The 18,915-nt window shown below is 43.1% G+C and overlaps 1 protein-coding gene across 4 annotated transcripts in view; it reads left to right on the forward strand.

Moving 5' to 3' along the window:
• LOC135178711 (bifunctional heparan sulfate N-deacetylase/N-sulfotransferase 3) overlaps nucleotides 1–18,915 on the forward strand; it is a 382,468-nt gene that overhangs the window by 225,983 nt on the left and 137,570 nt on the right. For all 4 annotated transcript variants that reach the window (XM_064149865.1, XM_064149862.1, XM_064149864.1 and 1 more), the window contains exon 3: nucleotides 6,093–6,204. The gene's annotated coding sequence lies outside the window, so the exon portion shown is untranslated. The remainder of the gene's footprint in view (nucleotides 1–6,092; nucleotides 6,205–18,915) is intronic.

The raw sequence follows: 18,915 nt of genomic DNA on the forward strand, positions 1-18,915 counted from the left end.
GAGCAGATCCAAATAGATACAGAATCACAGAATGGTTTAGGTTGGAAGGGACCTCAAAGATCATCTAGTTCAAATCCCCCACCATAGGCAGGAACACCTCCTACTAGAACAGGTCACTCAAGGCTTCATCCAACCTGGCCTTGAACACCTCCAAGGAGGGAGCATCCACAATGTCCCTGGGTAACCTGTTCCCCTTTTCCAGTTTAAACCCATTACCTCTTCTCCTATCATTGCAAGTTACAAGACCTTGTAAATAGTCCTTCCACAGCCTTCCTGTAGACCCCCTTCAGATACTGGAAGGCCACTACAAGGTCTTCTCAAAACTTCCACTTCTCTGGGCTGAAGAGCCCCAACTCTCATAGTCTATCCTCACAGGAGAGGTGCTCCAGCTCTCTGATCGTCTTTGTGGCCCTCCTCTAGACTCGTTCCAGCAGTTTGATGTCCTTGTATTGGGGATATCTGAGGATGGAAATGAATGTCTGGATTTTGATGTGTCATAGCACAGGATGTGCATGTCCAGTTGCTTCTTGTAGCAGCCTCATGTCTGTTCTCAGTGTTTCTCTACTAGTGTATACTCAAATGGTAAAATAGTGCCACTTGCTCTGCTTCTGATGGTCTGGGTGCTTGCAAGATTGCACTGTTTAATCAAGTTTGGGTGCTAAATTGATTTTATTAAACTCTTGTTCAGGGAGCCATCAAGTGAATTAAACCTGTCCTATATTGACTTCCCTCAAGTTGAGAAGGACTTGGCTTACATTAAATCAATATAAATCAAATTTACAATTATTTAAATGGGTGTTTGCACACAGAAGTGTTTGCCCCAGTATAATGAAATAAATCTTAAAACACAGTTTAGACAAGTTCAATATGATGTAACTCAAGCTGCTGGCTGCATTTTCTGATGATTTCAGTGTTGAATGGCAGTAGGACCAGAAGATCTTTACAAAAAAATGTCTACATGAAACAGCTTTTAAAATTACATCTTTTTTAAGAAGCCATTTTCTCTCATAGAATTTACATACAGCAAATGCTGGAATGTCTGTTAGAAAGTTTCTGCACCATTTCAGAAATGTTGGGGGGGGGAAGGCATAGCATCATTTAGAAAGAATTTTGAAATGAAATATATGCTTTTGTTAAGTGTCAACTGCAAATGGTGGTTTGTGTCACACTGGTGAAAAGTAGCATTCTGTAAAATTTGTCAATTCTTCTTCTCTCCCTGTTTGCTTTCAAAAATCTCAAGGAGGAAACTGCAAATGATCCAAAAAATTACCACTTTAGTTGAAGGGCTTTAAACTGGTTATGATATAAGGAGCTTCGCTACCAACTAAATCTGTTGATACACTGAATCATAGAGTCATAGAATCAGCCAGGTTGGAAGAGACTTCCAACATCATCCAGTCCAACCTAGCACCCAGCCCTATCCAATCAACTAGACCATGGCACTAAGTGCCTCAGCCAGGCTTTGCTTCAACACCTCCAGGGATGGTGACTCCACCACCTCCCTGGGCAGCCCATTCCAATGCCAATCACTCTCTCTGGCAAGAACTTCCTCCTAACATCCAGCCTATACCTCCCTCGGCACAACTTGAGGCTGTGTCCTGTTGTTCTCTTGTTGGTTGTCTGGGAGAAGAGACCAACTCCCACCTGGCTACAGCCTCCCTTCAGGTAGTTGTAGACAGCAGTGAGGTCCCCCCTGAGCCTCCTCTTCTCCAGGCTAAACACCCCCAGCTCCCTCAGCCTCTCCTCGTACGGTTTGTGTTCCAGGCCCCTCACCATCCTTGTTGCCCTTCTCTGGACACTGGTTTTAACAAAGCCTCTGTCTTAGTGCAGCTGGGGCACTAGCCCAGGAGGAGAGAGCCTCTTGTTGATTATTTTCTGCTTGTCTTCAGATTCAAAGCAGAAGGTTATTTTTTGAATAAACATTGGTACATCTTCACCCCTTCATGAATTAAACAGCCAAATATTTCAACTGGGGGGAGTGGGGGGGAAGGCTGTTTTCTTGAAAGCTTTTGAAAAGTTTGACTCTAGAAATAAAGAATAAAATTGTATTTGGAAATGAGGCAAGTTATTGAGACAGGGAGTTCCTCTTTGTTGCTGTAATCTGCCCCCCAAGTCCTATTCATCTCTGGAGTTTTCTTCAGTTGTTCAGATTGCATTTATTTAATAATAGTTGCCTGATGTAGCAGGATATTTCTGCCATTTTCATCCCTATCCCCATATCACTGCCTTCCCTCCCCAAGCAGTTGGATGGCTTTGTTTGGAGGTTTATGACTATAGATGAGAAAAGTGGAAATTACTAGCTGAGTGGTGTAATTCTCATCTTTTCTTCAGGGGCATGCAATGCTAGAGAAGGTCTCTCTTGAATTAAACAACAATAAAAAGCAAAAATTGGCTCTTAATGATGGTGCTTGGCAAAGTTTCAGCTCATTGCAAGCTTAACTGATAGTAGGTCCTTTCTCAGTGTGAGATTTAATTTTCTTTTAGGTAGCTAACTGTGCTTGGTGTCAGTACATATAAACCATCTTGTCAGCAGTTGGGTGCATGCTGAGATGGGAAAGTCCCCCATGGGAAGGAAGAAGAAAACCACTTCTTAGCATTCTATCAGCTATAGGGCTCTGTGCCTCACTGTCATTGTGTCAAGGCTGAGCTCATATGTTATGGATATTATGCTACAGGATATCTTACACACAAAGAAGCAGAGAGGCAGTGGGAGAGTGGGAGAGGCAATGCTAAGCACTGTGTTATTAATAAACACACACAAATGACATGAGATTGGTCAAAACATCTGTGACATAACCCTGCCTGCTTTCAATGTGTACGTGTGTATCCACAGAAAAAAGTGATCAGCCACAGTACTGTGATTTCCATGAAATCTAATGGAGAACAGGAAAGTTATATAACTGTAGGTCAAAGCTGAGGCCACTTAAGAAGCTTTTTCATATAAAAAATATATAATGGTACAAGTAGTGTTTGACAGGGTAAGCCTGTTGCAAGTAAAGCAAGCCCCCCTTACCCCCCCCCCCCCAAAAAAAAAATCCACTATTTAAAAATATTACAAAGTGGAGTAGCCAGAAGAACGTGTTGAAGATATTAGCTAGAGCAAATGCATAGTGTGTAATCCTTGGGTGCTCAGCATCTCGCAGGATCATGTACTTTGAAACAACTTGAAAAGTGCAAAATCACATGCACATCTTTTTCAAGGCATCATAATTTGATAGGTCAATAATTATCTTTAATAGTCCAAACCTTTCACACTTGCCAGATGGAGTGAAAGGTCAACTTGAGGCCCATGAATGTACCTTAGAGAAGCTATAAGGTCTCAATTCCCAGGAAAGCTGTGAACTTCTGGGGTTTTATTAGCTTATCTACTCCCAAAATTCCATATTTGGAAACAGCCTAGAACCCTAAAGGATGTAATGTTATTAGAAGAGTTCTCTTCTAAAACAAGATTTCTGTCTCCCAGTAAAAGGTATCCTTAGAGACTGGAAATTTTTTATGCCTTCGGTATGCGGCAAAGCAAACAGTCCTATATCTAAACCAGGAATTCTCTTGCTTTCAAAAAGAGGATTGTGTGCTCCAGGTGCTCTGTATACAGAGCAGGCAAGTTCAGCACTTTCATAGAATCATAGAACCAACCAGGTTGGAAGAGACTGTCAGAGTCAGGAGGCTGGTGAGAGGCGAGATCGGGGTACTGATGAATCGACTCAGCAGCTTGCTATGCATCAGTACACTTTACTAGGGTAGCGAAGCTTCTTATATAGTGCTCAGAGAAGGTGTATACAATCAGCTTGGGGCTGACACAAGTGGACAGTACAGATTGGTCCAGAGCCACATGCAAGGTGCAGATAGGTTACCCAGTGTCAAAACAACCCGCGGTGTCCACCCCAGGGGGCTGGCAGGCTCAGCCCCCTGTAGCTGTGTCCGCCCCAGGGGGGCAGCAGACCCAGCCCCCTGCAGGTGTGCGTGGGTTGCTCATTGTAGCTTCCAGCTCAAGGATATCTCCCAGCACGAGTTCTCATGTTTACAGCTCACATCCTGCTGCAAGAGAATTCTTCCACAAGAGACCTCCAAGAGCATCCAGTCCAACCTAGCACCCAGCTCTAGCCAGTCAACTAGACCATGGCACTAAGTGCCTCATCCAGGCTTTGCTTCAACACCTCCAGGGACGGTGACTCCACCACCTCCCTGGGCAGCCCATTCCAATGCCAATCACTCTCTCTGGCAACAACTTCCTCCTAACATCCAGCCTATACTTCCCCTGGCACAACTTGAGACTGTGTCCCCTTGTTCTGTTGCTGGTTGTCTGGGAGAAGAGACCAACCTCCACCTGGCTACAGCCTCCCTTCAGGTAGTTGTAGACAGCAGTGAGGTCCCCCCTGAGCCTCCTCTTCTCCAGGCTAAACACCCCCAGCTCCCTCAGCCTCTCCTCGTACGGTTTGTGTTCCAGGCCCTTCACCATCTTTGTCACCCTTCTCTGGGCATGTTCCAGCACCTCCACATCTCTCTTGAATTGAGGGAATTTCATGGAAGAGCCAACATCATTAAGAAGTTACAAAGATCAATTTCCACATTTGATTTAAGTTAATGCAGAACTGGTTTTGAAGGTTTCATTTCAATAGTTGGTCCTTGACCAGCCTCCTAGTTAGTAGTTGTTAAGACTAGTGTGTGTGTGTGTGTGTGTGTGTGTGTGTGTGTGTGTGTGTGTGTGTGTATCAACTGGCCTGAAATGCCTTCCTTTTTAATGGTGGAGGGTGCAGTTATTCACATGCTTCAGCCTGTCACTCAGCTGAACTGACGAAGATAACAAGATCTGACAATGTCTGGGTCAACTCTAATCTTCCATCAGTTTTGTCATTAATATATATTGACAGCAAACACACTTGGAGACAGTGGTAATTGGGAGTTCTGTGAATACTTAAAAACGTTGTTTAATTTGGAATGTTTCCTGAGCTCATAATCTGGTTACCTTTTCATAGCAGAGGGGAGGGGGAAAAAAACTGCTTAATCTCCTAAACTCTACTGAAAAGACAGCACTAGCAAATAAAAGTTGGAGTGCTGTGTCTTGAGGCTTAAAACTCCAGACTAATCATGCAGTAGAATCAACCCAAGGGTGCCTGCTGAGCACTGAATCCACAGACCTCAGACTTTTCAAAGTGCACCACTTTCTGCAATACTTCAGACTATTAATATGAAGCACTACAAGTACAGATGGATTTTGCCTATGGGGGGGAAAAGAAAGCTTTAATACTTTCATTCTGGTAGGTTAATTTTGATCCCATCTCCTTTTGAAGTAAATCTTTTGCATCCTTTTCCAGAATCCATTTCACTTTACTTGATGTAACTGTCTTGCTAAAGCAGCTGTACTTCTTCCTACAACAGTTTTTCTACTTGAAAAACTTCTTGGAATTATTGGATTGGAATTGATTTTTCAAAAAGCTTAGCAAAAACACAATGCAAGGGTGAAATATTCCCCTAATATACCTTCTATCATATGAGTCACAGCAGTGGAATTACCCAGGTGTAATTGAAGGCAAAATTGAGCCCTCAGAGAACAGGTGGACATAAGCCTAACTTTAGACGTGATAGATGCATTCAGCCAGCAATGGCTGTAGCTCATTGTATCATCTGAAATGCAGTTTAGTCACCTAAAGTATTTCATTTAAATTATTCTAGGGCTTGTGATAGACAGGGAGGATGGCCTCAAATATTAACAGTTCCATTATTCTGTAAGCTGCCAGTCATTAGCTAACTTCTCCCTTGTTAATAATAATGTCTGCATGATTCTGTTCTGAATAATGGCTTGAAGATTTTCACCACCAGCAGGCAGGCCAGTGGGCAATTGTCACTTAAAAGGCAGGTTAGTAAAACTATATTTAGGGAGCAATAAAAATGGCTTAGAGCTTGAGCTGGCTTGAGGTGCTTTATCAAGCAAAGGATATTGACAGACAGTAACATTACCTGATCTCCAGTACGCGCCTGGAGCTCTGAGATCATAGCCTCTGTAAAAATAACATTTAACATTTGATACATCTAATCAGTTATGCAATGACAAATAATAAGGTAACACTACTTTCAATTTTCTCCTTCACCAGTGGCCTTTCTCTGAAAGAAATATTGCCAATGTGCTAGCTGAGAGAAGATATCAGGAGCCTTGCAGGAAGAGCTTCTCAAGAGAAGTGGATCCAATGAAGCAAAGCACTGTTGGTATGTAAGTGAAATGTGAATTTGTTTACTGACATGCACTCATGGTACAGTCACACAGCCAACCTCTTCCTTCAAGAATTCCACACCACAGCTGTTGCCTGACTGCCAGGGGGAAGCTGTCTCAAAAATTGATTGTAATTAGAAAGCCAAGTACAGAGCCAGTACTGACTCCCTTACAAGTGCCCTTTACCCTGAACCCAGTAAACAAAACCTTGTGTGCTCATCCTCTAAGGGTGGAGTCCTGCGAGGATAACAGCCCTTCAGACATTATTGGAAGAACAAGGTTTGTGGGAAATGTGCTGCTTTCTGATGGAGTGAGGCAGGATGGAGAATAAGAATAGATTAAAGCTTTAGTGTATCTAAGTGGAAGAAGACCTGGTTGTGCTGTTTAATATTTTATGTTGGATGTGGCTGAGATGTCAACTTGCTTTTGTTTATTTGCGTAATCATTCATAGAAATACTAAGGTGTCAACCACTCTTTGAGGGACTCAGTAGTTGTGTTTTGCTGAATTTTGTGCCTTGCTGGAGTAAAATGTATAACCTGAGGCAAGAAAGTTGGTTGTTTGTTTTGGAGTTTGTCTGTCATTGTGAATTCTGCATTAATTCAATCTGACAGGATCTGCTATAGGAGGTGGTGAAAACCTGGTGGTGAGCATGCAGAGTGTAATAAATACTTCCTGGAACTGCTACTGCAGAATCAAGAGAAAAATTTGGGTTTTTTTCTGTAAGGTTGTTCTAGTAATAAAGAGCATCTCCAGTCCTCTGTGAGCCCAGTAAAATGGAAAAGTCTGTGTACTATGAGGAAAAGTTAAATTACTGCGACTGGCTGGCATTCCTTCCAAAATAAGTGAAGATTGATCTTTGGACGCAAGCTGTGAGCAGTGTAAAATTGCTTCTGCTAAATATATGCTAATTGACATCTGAATGAGATTTTGCTAAAATAAGTAGGTAGAGAAAAGCTGGGAACGAATCTTCATTTCTCCCTTAAGAAAAATGACTATCACCATAATTTATATGAGCAAATAAAATGCAAATATTTATTTGTAGATGCAGCAAACAATTAACAAGCATTATTTGGCAACAGCATACCAAGATCTGCGGTACGCTGTCCTGAAGCATTTCTGAGGATTAAAACTGACAGAAAACCACCCAAATTGCACAAGTAAAGGTGTTGGCTGCAGTTTTGGGTTCCCCTGGTTTCTCCCACTGTAAGGCAAAAGTTTCTGAGAAATCCTGTGTTCAGTTGGATGGGAGCCTCTGATGTCCTGATGAACCAGAAAATTCAGCTGCTGGGCTTGAATTTGTGGTGCAGTAAGGGCTCCCATCTGCTTTTTGTCTCAATTCAGTAATACAATTAAAAACTGCCACAGTTTGAAGAATAACTCATTGAGATTTTGAGGGCTTTCTTCAGACTCGTGTGATGGTTTAGGTGTTCCCCACCCCCCCACACTTTAGGAATCACCCAGACTAGACTCAACCTGCTCTGGGAATATGAATGAAGCTATTTATTTACAGCTGGCACAATATACAAGCAGATATTTACAGTATTATACAGAAATATACAAAGTAAAAGATAATACAGAAACACAACAGCCCTCCCAGAAACCCGAGTCCCTAGGAGGGGCTCTCAACCACCCTTTCACTTTGCCCCTGCCCCTCTCAACCTTACCCCAGTCCCAAGGAAGAACGGAGGTTCAGCCAGGAGGTTAAGAAGCAAAGGTGAGTGGAAGGTGAGGTTAGGGAGTAAGATGTTGCTCAGCCAGCAGCCCAGGGCAGAGAGTGAAAATGGCAAGAGTGTTATCTAATGTTTTCATTTCTTCTTCCCAAGTAGACATCACCATTGTTTTCCTTTCACAGCCTATGATCTAGTTCTTCTCACGAAAACATTCTACCCTGCTTCAAACTAGCACAACCTGGCATAAGGTAAAGCTGGGGCTGCTCAGCTCTCACACACCTCATCAGCTCTACACCAGGCCATGCTGGTTCTTGCTTTACACACTGTTAGCAGGACAAGCACACCGTGGCCTTAGGAGGATGGAGCAGCACTGAGCCTGCTGTGGTTAGAAGAAAAAGGGGCAGACAGTGAGGCACAGCTGCAGAACATCTGGGAACCATGTGGAGTGTGGATGCAAAAATAGGAGTGATGGGAACTGCTTTTTCAGGCAATTTTTTCTTCTTTTCTACTTTAATTTTTCTTTTCTGTTTCCCCCCTCTTGTTTTCTTTTTGTTTTGTTGGGTTTTTTTGTTTTCTTGTTATTCCTTTCTGGAACAAGTGCTTTCCTGTCTATGTTAAGGAGGTGATTAGGTTTGAACCTGGGTTTGGGGTGAAATGCAATGAGGATGATGTAAAAGCTATTAAATAATGTATTAATATATACAGAGAAAACTTCCCCAAACTTGTTTACAACTAACCCACACAAATTCTGTGATGTGGTTGGTAGAACTATTTTTGCAGAATGTCTTTATGCAATCAAATCATGCACTTTGGAAGAGGTTTTTGGAAGCGTTTCTCATTAGAGAATCTTACAGCATGAATCTTACAGCTGGTAAGGTTAATCAAATTCTTTTAGCAACTTGAATAAAGAGAGTTCAGATACTCGCTGATCGGAAATCTTAATAGAGTCACAGAATCAGCCAGCTTGGAAGAGACCCCCAAGATCATCCATTCCAACCTAGCACCCAGCCCTAACCAGTCAACTAGACCATGGCACTAAGTGCCTCATCCAGGCTTTTCGTGAACACCTCCAGGGACAATGACTTCACCACCTCCCTGGGCAGCCCATTCCAATGCCAATCACTCTCTCTGGCAACAACTTCCTCCTAACATCCAGCCTATACTTCCCCTGGCACAACTTGAGACTGTGTCCCCTTGTTCTGTTGCTGGTTGTCTGGGGGAAGAGGCCAACCCCCACCTGGCTACAATGACAGCAATGAGGTCACCCCTGAGCCTCCTCTTCTCCAGGCTAAACAGCCCCAGCTCCCTCAGCCTCTCCTCATAGGGTTTGTGTTCCAGGCCCCTCACCAGCTTTGTCACCCTTCTCTGGACACGTTCCAGCACCTCAACATCTTGAATTGAGGGGCCCAGAACTGGACACAGCACTCAAGGTGTGGCCTGAGCAGTGCTGAGTGCAGGGGCAGAATAACCTCCCTCGTCCTGCATTCCAAGAGCATACACAGGAGTATATACATATATGTGTGTGTATATATGGTGAAGGCCGTGTGGCTGAGGCTCCACCTGTGTGGCTGCTGCCATGTGGCTCATTGCCAGTTCAGTCCAAGGTGGGGCACGCTCGTTCACGGGCACGAGAGGGACCTTGGGTGGCTCTCAGGAGGCCGTGGGACAGTCAGCAGCCGGCTGGGCAAAAGCAGGGCCCAGGCTCGCAGGCGGTGTTCAGGCCCGGTTAGGAGGCAGTGTGGAACACACAGGAGCAGGTAAAGCGACAGCAGCGGCACACAAACAAAGGTAGCAGCAGCAGGCAGCGAGCGAGCAGGCAGAGGTGAGCCTCTTGTTTCTTGTATTCTTCTGTTTACCAGATGTGGGCTGAGATTGGTGGCCCTTTGGCCACGATATTATCCTATCGGCTCTGGCAGTCAGCCAAAACACACCAAATTAGGCAGGGCCCACAGGCCTGTTCCCCAGGTATGGGAAGAGCAGAGGCCTTGCGCCCAGTAGGCCATAAGCGAGGCGCCTGGGCTCACACAACAGCGTCACACACCCTGGGCCCTGGGCAGGCCAGAGGTTATGGCACCAGGCCCTTGGTGTCCCTTCCTGTCTGTCAGACAGGTAAACACCTCCAGGCAAGGCAGAACATGCATAAGCCTGTTCTGGGCCTATGGGCCCTCCACGGCAGTCTGCTGCATCATTAGTGGGTTCCACATCTCAGCATGTCCCCAAGCCCAGGATTTCTCACCCACTGCCTTGTTGTGAGGTTACTTAGCCTGTCAGCAGCCGGTGGAGCACCTGGGTAAAGCGACTCTTGGTTCACCAGTGTGGTCAGATGGTCACAGTCCGACTTTACTTCCACGGACAGTGAGTTACATGCTTTCCTGCAAGAGGCGTGCTCCACTAAGATTGGTTACATATAGAGGGTACAGGGTTACAGGTAAGGCATGGATAGGGTAATATACCATAACAATCTGAGGGTCAGCCTCTGGGGCTGGCTAACTCTGCCCACATGCAGCTGGCGCTTCACCCCCTGCAGCTGTATGTGGGGGGTGCCACCCAGCGCCTGGTATCTTAACTCCCAAGATGGGACCAAGGGCATGGGCTGCTCATGTTTATTATTTCGTGCCCTGTTAGCAAGAAATTATCCAACAGTCAGCCTTACTGACACCTCAGCGGCACATCCAAGAGTTAAACTCCAGTCTTGTGACTTAGAGTCTTGTTTCTTATCCTGGCTACAATCCTCTTAAGAGCCTGGTTTCCATTTTGTGAAATTAATGCCAAAATAAGAACAATGTGTTGAGACAGTGGCAAGAACATTGGTAGTAAAAGATGTTATAGTCATGGTTCATTTGACACCTAGTGTCAGCGTCCTGCTGTCCTATCTAGATCTTTCAGGTCCTGCCTTACTCATAAAATACTGTGGTGGTTTGGGTGTTACCTGTCGGGGTACGGAGGCTGGCGAGAGGCGAGATCGGGGTACTGACGACTCGAGACAGCAGCTTCTAGGCATCTGTGCATCAGTACATCAGTACAACTTTATTAGGGTAGTGCAGTGTCTTATATAGTGCTCCAGAGGAGGTGTTTCCAGCCAGCCTGGGGCTGGCAGAAGTGGACAGTACAGATTGGCCCCAAGTTATGTGTAAGGCAGAGATAGGTTACCTGTGGTAAACAACCTGTGAGTACCACCCAGGGGGGCTGGCCAGGGTCAGCCCCCCTTGGGGCTGCGTCCGCCCCGGGGGCCGGCAGATTCCACCCCCTGACAGCTGTGCGTGGGTTGCTCATGGTTGCCAGCTTAGGCCCCTGGGAATCAGTAAGACCCAAGGACACTTCCAATCACAGGGCCTGATGTTTACATTTCATGCTCCGCTGCAGGAGAAAGCTTCCCACAGTTACCCACCCCCCCCACACTTTAGAAGGTACCCCACTAGACTCACCTGGGCTCTAGGAATATAAATGAAGCTATTTATTTACATCTAGAACAATATACAAGCAGATATTTACAGTATATACAGTTATAGACAGAAATATACAAGATAAAAGTAATACAGAAACACAACTCCCCTCCCAGAAACCTGAGTCCCCAGGAGGGGCTCTCAACCACCCCTGCACCTTCCGCCTGCCCCTCTCAACCTTACCCCAGTCCCAAGGAAGAATGGAGGTTCAGCCAAGAGGTTAAGAAGCAAAGTTAGTGGAAGGTGAGGTTAGGGAGCTACAGCTCAGTCCAAAGCCAGAAGCAGAGTGAAGAAAATGGCGAAAGTGTTATCTAATGTTTTTCTTTCTTGTTCCCATACATCTCAGCAAGACTGTGAGGGGAGTTGACATCACCAGTGTTTTCCTTTCACAGCCTATAATCTACTTTTTCTCACCAAAGCATTCTACCCTGCTTCAAACTAGCACAAATACAGAAATTGCATTGTAACACACATTGTGTGTGAACTTAAACTGGATTATAAGCACGTGTGAGAGTGTCTATGAGTGGTACTTCACACTGAGGACAAATCTCTGAGTCTCCAGGATGCCCAGCCCTATAAGCAGGTCTTATTTATCACCTTTAAAATGGAAAGTGATTTAACTTCTCGCGATACTACAGCATCTGTTAGAAGCAGAGCTTCGCAGGAGGTGTGTGCGCATGTGTGCACAGTTTAATGTGTGCAGACATCAACTGCAGTGAGCAGAGTCTTTGATTTGCCTGGGTAACAGCCTGCTGAATTCCTCTGAGGCTGAGCTGGGTGGATTCCTTTCCCTTTAGGGCACTACTTTGCATTGCTCAACGATGGCTGATGGCTGGCAAGCCAATTCTGGTTGCTTCCTACAAAGGTGGGAGCAATTTTACACCGTTCTGCTTGTAAGAATAGAAGAAAAGGCCTTATGGGAAGAAGTTCAGCACTTTATTGGTCTTCAAACCTATTCTTTTTGTAAACTGCCATGTCTACTGCCATGGGGTTCAATATCCTTTTTTTAGTAGCTTCTCTTTCGTAGTGGAAAAAAAATTGCAGCACCTTGAAAAAAAAACTTGTTAGCTATAGGATTCTAGGGAAAAATAAACACATATATTAAAGAATATAGTGGGGGGTTATATGTGTATAAAACTGTGAATATTCTACACACATATCTGTGCTTGCTATATTTAATTGTTCTTGTGGACTAAGTAGTAATGGGTGGTATCAAAGGGATAAGGCAGGTAAGGCAAATTCTAGAATGTTTCATTAAGAACTAGTCACCTGAGAACTGTAACTCAGTGTTCCAAGGACGTTTTCTTCACAGTAAATGCAACCTAGCTACCATAATGAAGAAATCAGTGGTACCTTACACTACTTATACATTTTTTAGCACACCTAAGGCGAAGTTCATTAATTATGTCCCAAAGTTACCTTTGTGTAACTTCAAAGACAGCATAAGTTGTAAAAATAGGTTTAATATACGAGCATAATGCTCTGTGTCTTAATAATACTCTGCTCATTAAACAAAACCCCCCAAACCTAAACAAACAACAACAACAAAAAAACCAAACCAAACTATTAGGACTGCTTATGTATTTATTTATATTCAATACTCAGTTTTTATAGTTGTAAGCATCAAAGCCACTCATCCCCTCACAACAAATGCTCTTCTCAAAATAACTCTTTTTTCCCACTGTTAAATGGACAAAACTGAAGAATGGCTCATTAACTGCAAAGCACAGGTTAAGTAATTGAGGTAGCCCTTCCTGCCAGCTTCATGCAAGCACTGGTAATACTCAGACCTCCTTACCTTGACCTTCACTGCTGCCAAGAGCAGAAACATTGCCAAGTACAACATTGAGCCTCCAACAGTAAAAATTCTTTGTTTTTCTTCATTTTGAATCTATATCACAAGAATAGCATATGGCTCTCATTTTCACTCAGACTCAGAATTACATTCTCTGCTTATGCCACCCTGTGCCATTATCTGTCTGGTAGAGAAACCTAAGCCCTAGAGAATAAACTTTATTCAGTACTCTGTATTTCTTGTCAGAGTTTCCCTGCAAGGCAGGTGAGTGCTAAAGCTCTCATTACACTCGGGAGCACCACCAAGACCTTGAACCCTCCTCTTCATTCCCAGGTCATGAAAGAAGAGAGCAGCACCTCTCAGGCATGACAGGACACACACATTGTCATCCTAACTTACCACTTCTTTTTCCTGTGTAGGCTTTATCTTACAAAAATGATGAGAATTCTGTCCTTTTCCCTTTGTAGGGAGTACAAGTATCCTCTATGCCTCTTAGCAGTCTGCATTACAGATAGATTAAATTCTGATGTCTATGTTAAAGTGCAGGCATTTATAGGGGAAATAAGTTTATTTGTCTGACTGTAACTTGCAATTATTTTATCTTATAAATTGTATCTTATTTTAAATTGGATTTGTGCCTATTATCATTGGAAATTATGTCAGTACTGATGCAGCAGAGCACAGAACAACATTCTGAAAGAAATTGTTGGTAGCTGCATTGGCCAGAGCTTTATGAAGGATCAATTAATGCTCCTTCACAAGTTTTGTCTTGTACTCACCCAATACAAACCATGAATACACAAGAGGTCATAATGCTCTTGGTTTAATTTCCCTAAGGAATTGTCTATTTTTCATATGTACCTCTTAGATCTGAGCCTTTTCTAAGTAGTTTCAAGAAGTTCCAGTTCCAGTATTTCAGAATAATTCTTAGTCACTGATGGCAGCTCTGATGGGCAGAAAGTTCTAGACTGCTGTTGGTGTGAATATGGTAAAATGAGCTGTAACTAAGTGGTAGGCATTGTGGTGTTGTCTCTTCTGGAAGTACTCTTGGAGGTTAGAGGTGTGAGCATCTGCCATGATCGTTCAGTGGGTAATGAGACCCTTTCCTAAACTGCTTTCCCATTTTTGGCAAAGCTCTGAGTCTTTGGTACAAGCAGCATGTGAGGGTTTGGAGACTTTCTGAAGTGACAAGAAGATGATGACCATAGTGAAGTGCCCTGTGGGATTATGTTGACATGCTCAGATGCCACAAATTGTTTAGGGGCCTGTGGGAAAGTCCTACTAAAGCTTATTACTCCTGGCCTTCTGATGATGCAAGTGGTCATGGAATTTGGCCTGGAGGCTACCATCAGTGACATTAGCACAGAACAGTGCAGACAGTACCAGAGAGAATGGGGGTCTCTTTGGGAAAGTAGATGCTACTCACTGAGAGTGAGAGTAGGGAAAAATGACTCCTAGCAAATTCTTCTGCGTAATGAAAGAACCTATTTGATAAAGGCAACAGAAATCTAATGGTCATGAGACCAGGAAGCAATTCAAGCAGCAGGAGTCAAAAGACATTTGTAGCAAAGACAAGTGACTGGATATGAAGCCACCAAACAGAATGTCAACCCTGGGAGTACAGGGTATGGGAGCCCCTTTTGAACTACCAACAGAAACATCTCACAAAGAAAGGCTGCAGCATGGTGAAACCAAACAATTGGGAAATGCTCATGGTCTAGAAGGGTAAATCCTTTTCCTAGGAAAAATAACTAATGAAGTAAAGTATTGTGGAAAACTATTTGTTTAACAAAGTTTGAAAACAATGGAGAGAAAAACTCTCTTTCTAGAGATGTAGGTATGTAAGGACCAAAAAAGCCATTTTCTCAATCCCTATTAAAGTGTTCCTGTAGCAGTTTTAGAATCAAGGAAGTAGTAGAAGCAACAAACTCCTCTGCAGTTGTGTGCAGAGGGAGAGATCTTTCAGCAGTTATAGCATGAACTACTCTTCACGTTAGCAAGAAAATGCTGACAAGAAGCGTGGAGTAGAGTATGAAGGATTTAGATTCTGTTCCCTTCAAAGAAATACATCCTACCCTAAATGGAAGTGTGGAGTTACACCTAAAATGCTCCTGCCCATCTGTTTATGCTTTACTCTTGCACTAGAACAGCTCCTGTTTGAAGACACAAAGCAATTAGTTATCCCCCCCTAGTTTTGTAATCGTGCTGTCCCACGCGTTGTAATTGAACTACATCTGTTTGGTGATACACTGTTCTCTGTACCTTTCCCTCCCACCTCTCAGTTGTATAACAAATTGGTCCAGCTCCTCTGAACTCCAAGGAAAGAAATGTGGATGGCTGTAAGTTCCATGATGTATGAGTGCATCTTGGTGCTGTTCTACCTCACTCAGTATCTCAGCTGCACAGACCTTTTGCTGATAAATGAGCAGCATTTCTAAGAATGAGGGCAGACAGGAGATGCTAAATAAGTACTAATAGGCTGCAGAAAGTATTGCACTCAGCAAGGAGATTTTTTTTTTCTCTATGATTCCAGACAGCAAACTGTGTTAGTCATGCTAATGTAGTACACTATTTGTGGCTGCTTTGACATTGTCCATTTAAATATTCAGGAAGCTGCTGCTTCCGCATATTCCTGTGCAAGTACATTGTGCTGGATTAGCTCTAGTCAATTAAGCAGTGTGTTGCCAACTGCAGTTAAAACAAATGGCATGGGCTACTTCATCACCAAGTGACCTGCACTTGTTATACAAAAATTGGCATTTTTAAACAACTCTTCCGTGAGATTGTCATCACCTGGCTGGTGACTAAGGTAGGAGGTGACACCCTGGCAGCTGTTGTATTCTGCGTCCGCTGAGGCCCTTTCAGCATCTCTGCTCATTCAGTTCAAGTCAACCAACCAACCAACCACCCACCCTGCGTCTGGACACTAGGAAATGCCACTTTGCTTTCTGACGGGGCGTCTGCAGGGCTGATGTCACTTGTTGGTCTGGCAAACAGGGATCAATAAACTTGCAGGGAATTCAGAGCTCGCACCACCTCACGCTGCTTAGGGAGGATTAGCTGAGATGAAATGTCTGACAGCTCTGTGTCAGTTTCTCACCTTACAGTCTGAAACATTCTTTTCCTTCACAGTCTCTGAAGGAAATGAGAGAGATGTTAAACTGTCAGTCACTTCAGTCATGGCCATTCATTAAGCAAGAAATGCTATATCAAGGCAGTAATTTTGTCTGCCTGGAAAAACCTACACCTTAGTGATTACTTAGAAAGGTGTCAGCCATTACTACTGTGAGACGTTTAGCTTGAAGATCAAGTCCAATCATTAGACCTACTGTCTTTAGCCCAAAACCTTCCTATGTATAATGTTTTTTAAGCCAAAGGCTCGTATGTAGATTGATATGAAAGGGCCAGAAGCTTCCAGAAGTGTTCTGTTGCCCTTTGCAGTTCAAATCATCTTAATTGAGATTTTTCTTGTCAACCAGAGTGCATAGCTACAGATTTATTGTCACTTTTCCCTGCTCCACTGCTTGTGTGTCCCAAACAGATGTTCTAGGGAGTACAGAGGGAACTGAGGCTTTCCTAAACCCATGAAACAATATAAACAAGCATGGTACTAAACTTAACATGAGGTCTTTCCTCTCTCTTTTCAAAATTCAAAGCATTGATGAAACACTGAAAGTAATTAACATTGCAGATGCAAATAACAGTTTTAATTACACTTTGTTATTTCACCTGGATGGCTATATATGGTCATAAAATGTATTTCTAGGCCATAGCTGACTCTTCCACTCATGGAAGTTTATGCCCATGTTGCACAGTCAGTGGCCTTGCTTTACCAACACACGGTGTTTTTCTACCAGTTGTTGGCTTGGAATACTGTGTGCTTTGGCAGAAACAGCAGTCCTTCAGTACTGGAGATGGAACAGTGAGCATGAAACTGTAGGTAACTTCCTCCCACTATGGAAATGACCCTTCCTTCCTCCAGATGTGCTTTTACAAATACTGAGCTGAAGTCAATTATTCCCATTCCACACTCATGGATTCCAGTTTAAATTCGGTCCTTGCTAGTTCAGATTATTCGTAAAAAGTCATGGCAGTAAGATGATATGCTTCTCTCTTTTAATGAAGACAAACTAATCTCTTACAGTGCTGTGACACAAACAAAATGCACTAAGCTTTTCTTTTAGGCAGGGTGATTTATTTGCCTTGTTTCGAAGTGGAAGCTGGTAGGTGGTAGACAGCCCTGTCCTACCAATCTCAGCTGATGCCGTTTTTAAGCAGCAAATGAATAAAAGTCCCTTTGGAGATGCAGAGTGAGACAAAGAACATTTCCTATTTCTTTATGGGTTTGGGTTTATTCTTCCCAATAACTGCTGATCTAAAAATCTATCATATCCTGGTTATTTCACATGCAAGATTCCATGGTGGCTTGCCTGCCACTGCTCTGTTCCAACAGTGTAGTAAGTATCAGGACACAAATATATGGCACACCATCTTCAAGTAGTTTAGGTCTTTACTGTGTTGTAGTCTCATCTTAGTACTCCTCCATTTGCCCTCCACCTCTGTAGTAGCTTTTCTGTGTCTTGGTCCCTGGGATACTGAAAATCCAGGAACTGTTAGAAGAGAACTGAATGCTTGTTCACTGAGTCATACTTTGGTTTATTCATAAGTCTATAGTATTTTGACATTTTATCATAGAATCATAGAATGTTTTCAGTTGCAAAGATCCACTAAAGGTCATCTAGTCCAAGTCTGTTGCAGTCAGCAGGAACATCTTCAACCAGATCAGCTCAGAGCCTCATCCAACCCAACCTGGATGATATATCCTTTTATAAGGATATAGATTCAGCACTAACAGAATTAATTTCAGGGTTGAGCAATAAATGTCAGCTGCTTTCACAGGACCTAAACAAAAGGGAGAAGCAAATGGAAATAACAACTTCCTGTGCCCAACTGAAAGGAGAGATAACCAGATCCTTCTGCAAAAAGCTTGGCTGCATCTTTCTTCTTGAGGTCAGCTAGTTTGTGTTTGAGTCACAGCGAATCATTACACTTCCACCTGCCAGAAACAAAATGGGCCACTGTAATTCCAGACTGAAAACCATAATGGGGAAATACTACCACAGTGATTTCAAGTGTGAAAAGGATATAATAAATACACCAGAAAGTGTTATAATTTGGGTTGGTTTGTGTGGAAATGCAGCTCGGCATATCTAGAAACCATTTAAGATTGTCAGCTTAAAAGTAATGTAATACTGGTACAAAGATGAGCTTATTTCTGAAGAACTCCTTTGCTATCTTTTTTTTTAAGGACTTTCTACATATTTTAGCAGTGAATAAATCTTAAATTAATTCTATAATGGGTGATGGAAAAGCACTTTAGAACATGAAGCAACATTCCATGTTTGTTAGAAATCACTTATTAGAAAAGAAATTGCACTATACATTCTAATAAAAACTAGATTGGTTGCATTTTATTCACTTTTGGTGAAGTTTTCCAGCTACTGGAGTTTCTGTGTTTATCTTGGAGTTATCTTTAATCTAAGAAAAATATTTTTTTCCTGGAAATTAACCTAGCACCACTTTGGGTTTTCCCCTCTCTTATATATTTATTTCACATTATGCTTTGTAAATATCCCCATACTTTCAGTACCACCTACTGCTGCTAACTTGTATATCTTTGGGCAAATCATTTGGCCTCTTTCTCAGAAAACTCCATCTGCTGAGTTGGGACAGTGCTTCCCTGTCTCCCTGGGGTTGCATTTAAATGGACTGACATTCATAAAATCCTTTCAATGCC

The sequence above is a fragment of the Pogoniulus pusillus genome, chromosome 10 (genome assembly GCF_015220805.1).
Source record: "Pogoniulus pusillus isolate bPogPus1 chromosome 10, bPogPus1.pri, whole genome shotgun sequence".
Lineage (NCBI taxonomy): Eukaryota > Metazoa > Chordata > Aves > Piciformes > Lybiidae > Pogoniulus > Pogoniulus pusillus.